This window comes from Myotis daubentonii, chromosome 12 (assembly GCF_963259705.1).
Source record: "Myotis daubentonii chromosome 12, mMyoDau2.1, whole genome shotgun sequence".
Taxonomy (NCBI): domain Eukaryota; kingdom Metazoa; phylum Chordata; class Mammalia; order Chiroptera; family Vespertilionidae; genus Myotis; species Myotis daubentonii.
Genome location: NC_081851.1, coordinates 28,226,703 through 28,234,366, shown reverse-complemented (window position 1 = coordinate 28,234,366; position 7,664 = coordinate 28,226,703). Strand labels below are relative to the sequence as shown.

The following is a 7,664-nucleotide window of genomic DNA, read 5'->3' as shown; positions in this document are numbered from 1 at the left end:
TTTCATTCTCATTTGCATAAAATATATTTTTCTATCCCTTTGAGTCTGTGTATCCCTTTCTGAGGTAGGTCTTGTTTTCCTATCCATTCAGCTACCATGATTTTTGATTGGAGCATTCACATTTGAAATAATTATTGATAAGTATATATATTTTTTCATTCTAGTCTTTTAACTGTGTTCCTCTTTTTTTCTCCTTCTTGACCCTTTAACAGTTCTTTAATATTAGTTTGATGGTAAGGAGCTTCTTTAGCTTTTGGTTGTCTGGAAAGCTCTTTATTTCTCTGTCAATTTTAAATGAAAACCTTGCTGGGTATAGTCTTGGTTGTAGTTCCTTCCTTTACATCACACTGAATATTTCCTGGCAATTCATCTGACTTAAATGTTTCTACTGGGAAATGTGCTGGTAGTCTTATGGGAGCTCCCTTGTAGGTAACTAACTACCTTTCTCTTACTGCTTTTTCTCTTTGTTTTTAATCTTTGCCATTTTAATTATGATGTGTTTTGGTGTGGGCCTTTTTGGGTTCATCTTACTTGGGACTCACTGGGCCTCCTGGACTTGTCTTTTTCCTTCACCAGGTTTGGGAAGTTTCAGTCATTATTTCTTTTAATAGGCTCTCGATCCATTGCTCTTTCTTATCTCCTTCTTCTGCTCATTTGATGCAATTCATGTTGTTAGGATTCATTTTATCCTAAAGATCCCTTAAACAGTCCTCATTTTTATTTATTTTTGTTTCTCTGATTGTCTTCTGCCACCTTGTCTTCCAAACAGATTCAATCCTCTGCTTCATTCAGTTGCCTATGTTTTCTAGTATACTATTCATTTCAGACATTGTATCCTTTATTTCTAACTTGTCTTTCATGCTTACTATCTCTTTATTGAAGTTCTTATTGATTTCATCCATTCTTCCTCTAAGTTCATGTATGATCCTTATAAGCATTTTTTTTTAAAACTGTATCTGGTAGATTACTTGCCTATACTTCATTGATTTATTTTTTTGAAGGTGTACTTTAATGGAGAGCATTTTTCTTTGTCTACACATTTTGGCTGTTTTGGTGGTTATATTCTATGTATTAGACTATTAGACACCCAATCGTGGTAGTGTGGCCTTATGTAGTAGGTGTCCTGAAGGACCTATTGCACAGTCTTCTTTTTTCCAGAGCTTTGTGTGCGAAGAATGTCCCTTGTGTATGTTCTATGGGCTCTCCTGTTGTAGTTGAGTCTATATTGCTATTGGCCTATTTAAGTATGTGGTTGACTTTCCAGGTGGCTGACTCTGAGGATCAACCCTGAACACACTGTATGAGCTGCTGCATAGGTGCTGACCACATGGAGCAAAATTCACCGCAGCAGGTTCTGCTGTCCTGTAAGATCGCCCTTTGGATGTGCCGCTTGTGAAGCAACTGGATCATGCTCTGATGTCATCTGCAGTTGGCCCCTGTGTGGGTTGAACTGCATGCAAGTGAGAGGGACTCTGGTGCTGGCCAATGTCAGATGCTTCCTGTGGCTGGCCATGGGACCTCTATTTGGAGCTGAAAAAAATTCACAGTGTATGGCTGCCTCTGCTGGTTCAGAGTGAGAGCAGGAAGGTCCAAGCAGTGCACCAAGTCTGCCTTTTACCTGCACTGGATGAGGGAAGGTCAGCAAAAGTCCCAAGGTGCCCTGTGTTCTGCCTCTGCTGACCTCCACATGTGGGTGCCTGTTAGTCTTGGTCACTCAAAGAGCCTCTGGAGGGACTCAAGTTGCATGAGGTGGTTTCTCAGTGAGTCCCCAGGTAGGGGCTAGCGGTGGTCACCAGATTTTCAGGTTTAATCTTGGTGACTGTGCAGGGACTGAGGCCACTCAGCGAATGCCCCATGATATACCAGGTCTAGCTGCCACCTACTGGGTCCTCACACACCTTTGAGCAGTGTACAAGAGACTCAGGCCTGGCTTTCTTGTAAGAGTAGAATTAAAAGGTCCAAACAGTCCTCATGGCCGGACTTAGGGTGTCGGGATGCATAGTCTGACATCAGCCATGTGAGCTCAAGGTCTTTGCAGAGGGCTTGTGGGTTGTCAGAAGCCATGGAGTGGCTTCCTGCTGTGGACTATTCATGGTCCCCTGGTTGCAGCTGGAGAGTGAGAGCATGGCGGGGTCACGCAGCTCTGACCTGGTCACTATTTCCCACATAGTTTAGTGCCCTCCTGTGGGCCTGATCCCAGCAGATGCGACCCTCCATTTCCATCCTAAGATGACTGCAGTTCTCTTCAGATGTCTGACCAGATGCATGTTCACTGGCAGCCTGAGCAGCACCAACCCTGCCTTCTTTCCTCAAGGCTGAGTGAGCCAGGCTGGCTGGGGGGCAGAAAAGGGCTAAGGTCCTTTGGGTGGGTTGAAATGTTACTAGAACCATTAAGATTTTTTAAAATGTTTTTTTTTTTCCCTGTGTCTGCTCCTTTATTAGAACCAAGCAACCAAAGTGATGCTAAGCTCACGCTCATGGAAGCACAGTTCTGCCTGCACCAGTGCCACATGTCACCAGAGCAGTGAAGGGGGCAACTGGAGGAAGAAGACAGGGCATTCCTCTCGCAGCAGTGTCACACCCTCACAGGCATGATGCTGTCTGGAGAGCTGACCCCTGCTGGAGCGCTTAAGGCTTTTAGGCACCGAGTGTACTGATCTGATTTATATTTTTTAAAGATCACTCTCATTTGCATTTTTTATTTTTATTAAAAGTTATTTTACTAATTTAATTTTTTTTCAATTAGAGATGACATTCAATATTAGTTTCCAGTGTATATAATAGTGGTCAGACATTAATATAACATATAGAGTGATCCCCTGGTAAGTATAGCATGGGGGATCTTTTAAATGGGTATTAATGAAATTCATGAGGGCTCCACCCTCATAAACAAATCACCCTCAATAGACCCACTTTTTATTTATTTTTAATCAAACTTTTTTGGGTGACATTCATTAATAAAATTGCATAGGTCAGGTGTGCCATTCTATAATGCATCATTTGTATATCGCATTGTGTGCTCACTGCCTTCAAGTCTCCTTCCATCACCATTAATTGCCCCTATGCCCTCTTCTTCCTCCACCAACTTTTCACCCGCCAACCCTATCCACCACTCCAAACACGCCACCCCCCCTACCACCCCACACCCACAGCACCCACCTGCCACCCCACAGTCACCAGCCCATCCTGCTACCCACACACCACATCCCAGTCCCCACCCATCACCTCCCACCAGCCAGCTCCCACAACCCAATACTACCCCTCACCCCCATACCCTGCTTACCCCCTACCCCCACCCGCCACCCCACATCCCACACCCCACACCACCCAGCCCCCACCCACCACCCACCAGCCACAACCCCCCAACCCCTACCTACAACCCTTCACCCCCCACACCCACACCCCACTCCCCACCCCCCTCCTCCCACCCCCACCCCCCTTCCCCTGCTTGTGATTTGACATTTGAAATGATATTTGAGATGTGTCCTGAGGGCTCAGGTAGGATTTAGACAGATGAAGAGGGTGAGAATGTGCTTCAGGTACAGACAGTGGCCACAGCCTGGAGGCAGGAGAGATGAACACTGGACAGACCAGAGCATATGCCCCTCAGATGCCTGTGAGTGAGGGGTCAGGACAGAGAAACAGATGACCCTGCATGGAGGGAAAAGGCAGAGGGGAAAGGGGACCAACCACAGAGTGGTCAGAGCAGGGGAGACAGGGGCCCCTCCATGGGAAGGCAGGGCAGCCAGAGCTGGGCACCATGAGAGGGGGTGGGCAGTGGGGACAGGAGACCTTGGGAAGGGGCAGGGATTCAGAAGAGTGGATAGGGGACTTTCCATTGAAGCAACAGGACAAGGAAAAGGAAGACCCCCTCCCTAACTGGTTTGGCTCAGTGGATAGAGCATCAGCCTGTGGACTCAAGGGTCCCAGGTTCAATTCCAGTCAAGGGCATATACCTTTGTTGAGGGTACATCCCCAGTAGGGAGTGTGCAGGAGGCAGCTGATCAATGTTTCTCTCTCATTGATTTTTCTCTCTATCCCTCTCCCTTCCTCTCTGTAAAAAAACCCAATAAAATATATTAAAAAAATAAAAATAGCCGAAACCGGTTTGGCTCAGTTGATAGAGCGTCGGCCTGCGGACTGAAGGGTCCCAGGTTTGAATCCGGTCAAGGGCATGTACCTGGGCTGCGGGCACATCCCCAGTTGAGGATGTGCAGGAGGCAGCTGATCAATGTTTCCCTCTCATCGATGTTTCTGACTCTCTGTATCTCCCCCTACCTCTCTGCGAAAAAACAATAAAATATATGTTAAAAAAAAAAGAAAAAGAAAAATCATCATTCTCCCCTTAAAAAAAAAAAAAAAAAAAAAAAAAAAAAAAAAAAGGAAGACCCTTCGTGGCTGTGCCAGGGCATGGGGGAGAGTGGGCCCTTCTTGGTAAGGACAGGGGACCGTCCATGGAGGGGTCTGTGTCCACACCTCCTGTCCCTTTTGCCCTGGCCCTCCTGCCCTATCCCATCCATGGATGGCGCCCTGTCCTTACCAAGCAGGGTCCACTGTCCTCCCTGCCCAGACACAGCCACGAAGGGTCTTCTTTTTCCCTGCCCTGTTGCTTCAATGGAGAGTCCCCTATCCACACTGCCCTGTGGGGACAGAACCAGGAGAGAGGGACCCCTCCATGGAGTGGGGAGAGCAGACCTTCTGTGGAGGGAATGGGCAGAGCAATAGGGATCCCCCCTTTGAGGGGCAAGGAGAGGGTGAAATGGACTGTCCATGGCAGGAGCAAGACATGGAGGACAGGGAGCCATCCATGGAGGGGAAAGTGCAGGGGGACAGGACACCCCTGTCATAGGCCCCCTGGTCCCCCTTCTCTGCCCCTTCAAATGGGGGTTCTTTGTCCCCTGCCCGTTCTCCATGGATGGTCCCCTGTTTCCTCTACTCTGTTCCCTGCATGGAGGGTCCCTGTGCTCCCTGTGCTGCTCCCTCCCTGGAGAATCCCTTGTTCACCCTTTCTTGACCCCTCAAATGGTGGGGTGCCCTATCCCCCTGCTCATTTTCCTCCACAGGCAGAGGGGAGGGGCACCCTCCATGGAGGGAGCAAGGCATTGTTCTTCTTGCCCTTCTTCCTCCAAGGAGGGTGCCCTCCCCTCTCTGCCCTGTCCCCACTCCATGGAGGGTGCCTCTTTCCCTGTCCTGTCCCCTAAAAGGGGGTTTCTTTGTACCCCTGCCAGTTCCCCTCCATGTAGAATACCCTGTTCCCCCTGTACTGGCCCCTCCATGGAGAGTTCCCTGTAACTAATCCATGGAAGGTGCCTTCTTCCTCTGCCCTGTCCCCTCAAAGGGGGATCCCTATACCCCTGCACATTCCCCTCCATGAACAGTCCCCTTTCTCCCTTGCCCTAACCCTCTGTGGAGGTGTCCCTCCTCCCTTCCCATTTCCCTCCATGGAGAGTGTTCTCTCAACACTTCCCTTTCCTCTCCATTGAGATGAATGGGCAAGGGTGCCAGGAACCTCCCCTTTGATGGGCAGGATGGGGGGTGAAGGGGGTACCCTATATGGAAGGAGGACAGGGGGAAACACCTTAGAAGGACAGGGCCTTGGGGAAAAGAGACCCTGCATGAAAGGGACAAGGAGGGGAGACAGAGGACATTCCATGGTGGTGAATGAGCAGGGGTACAAGGAACCCCCCACCTTTGAAGGAGCATGGAGTATGAGGAGGAGGATAGGGAATTTCCTCTTTGAGGGGATCTTTGTACCCCTGCCCATTCCCCTCTCTGGAAAGAGGACCCTTTCTCCCTTGCCCTGACCCTCCCCCGGCCCTACCCCACAAAGTGGGATTTCCTTTCCCCCAGCCCATTCCCCTCCATGGATGGAACCTGTCCTCACTCCATGGAGCAAGCTCCCAACAACATGCCCTCTCCCTTCAAAGGGGGGTTCCTTATATCCTGCCCATTCACCTCCATGGAGGGTCCCCTGTCTCCAATGCTTTGCTCCCTCCAAAGAGGGTGTCATCTCCACTCTGCCCTTTCCCCTCAAAGGAGGGCTCCCTGATCCCCTGCCTATTCCACTCCATGGAGGTTTCTCTGTCCTCCATGCCTTGCTCCTGCCATGGATAGGCCATTTCCCCCTTCCTTGCCCCTTCAAAGGGAGGATCTCTATCTCCCTAACCATTCACTTCCATGGAGAGTCCTCTTCCCCACCTGCACTGTCCCTCTGTGGAGGGTCCCCTCTCCTCACTTCCTGGCAGGTGCCCCCTGCCCTTAAATGTATCCTCAAAGGGAAGGGCTCCTTGAACCCATGCCCATTCCTCTTCCTGGAGGAACTCCTCTCTCCCTCCCTTTTCCCTCCATGGACGTTCCTCTGTCTCCAGCTCATGGAGGCTGCCCCCTCCCTCCTTCCCTGTCCCCTCAAAGGGGAATCCATTGTATGCTTGTCTACTCACCACCTTGGAGAGTCCCCTACCTCCCCTATTGATTCCTCACAAAGGAGGGTGGAACTGGGAGGGGAAAAAGAGGAGCCTTAGAAAAAGTAGTGGCAGGGGTACAAGGTACATCTCAAAGGGGGTGGTTCCCTCTCTCCCTACCCAATGCCCTCTATGGAAAGTCCCTTCCTCCTCCCCCCGCCCCCCCGCCCTCCGCCCCCACCGCCTGCCCTGTCTCTCTGTGAAGGGAGCCCTGTCCTCACTCCATGGAGGATGCCTCCTCGCCCTTGTCCTGACCATTAAGGGCGGGTTTCCTATCTCCTTTCCCATTCCCCTCCATGGGGGTCCCATCCCCCATCCCCAGCCTGCTCTGTCCCTTCAAAGAGAGGCGGTCCCTTGATTGCTGCCTATTCTCTCTGGAGTGACCCTTTCCCTCCTCTCTTTCTCCTTCCTGGTGGGTCCCCTGTCTCCCCCTCATGGAGGTGACCCTTCTTCCTGTACTGGGAACTCAAAGGGGGGTTCATTGTATGCCTGCCCATACAACACCATGGAGATTCCCTTATCTCCCCTGGTCAATCCAGTCAAGAGGGGGTCGGGGATGGATCCCAATCCACCTACTGACTCCCTCCAGGGAGTATGCCCTGTCTCCCCTCCATGAAGTCTCCATGGAGAGTCCTTTGACCCCATTCCATGGAGGATTCCCCTCCATCTTACTCTGTACCTCAAAGGGGGTTTCCTTGTACTCCTGCCCATTCATCTTGATGGGGGCCTATTTTTCCCCTACCCTGTCCCCTCCATGGAGGTTTCCCAATCCCCCAGCACTTCCCCCTTCAAAAAGGGTCCCCTCTCCTTCATGCCCTGCCCCCTCCATGGTGGGTTCCTGCTCCTCCCTGCCCCATCCATGGAGGGTTCCCTCCCCGCCCTGCCCTACCCCATCCATGAAGGGTCCCCTCTCCCCCTTCCCTGCCTCCTCCATGGAGGGTAGCTTCTCTTCTCTGCCCTGTCCCCTCCATGGGGGGTCCCTTCTCCCTCACCCCTGTCATCTCCATGGAGTGTTCCCTATTCCCCTGACTTGCCTCCTCCATGGAGTGTCCCCAATCCTCCCTGCCTTCTCCCTTCCATGGAGAATTAGCTGCCCTCCCTGCCCTACACCCTGCAAGGACAGTCCCCTCTCCCCCTACACTGTCCAAACCATGGAGTGTTCCCTATCTCTCTGCCCAGGCCCCTCCATGGAATGTCCCCTCT

The 7,664-nt window shown here is 51.1% G+C and overlaps 1 non-coding gene across 1 annotated transcript; it reads right to left on the bottom strand.

The window, feature by feature from the left end:
• Nucleotides 1-2,422: 2,422 nt before the first annotated feature.
• On the bottom strand, nt 2,423-2,624 carry LOC132214075 (small nucleolar RNA SNORA74). Its single transcript, XR_009448172.1, has one exon. It is a non-coding gene; the product is annotated as a small nucleolar RNA SNORA74 (small nucleolar RNA).
• Nucleotides 2,625-7,664: the final 5,040 nt, after the last annotated feature.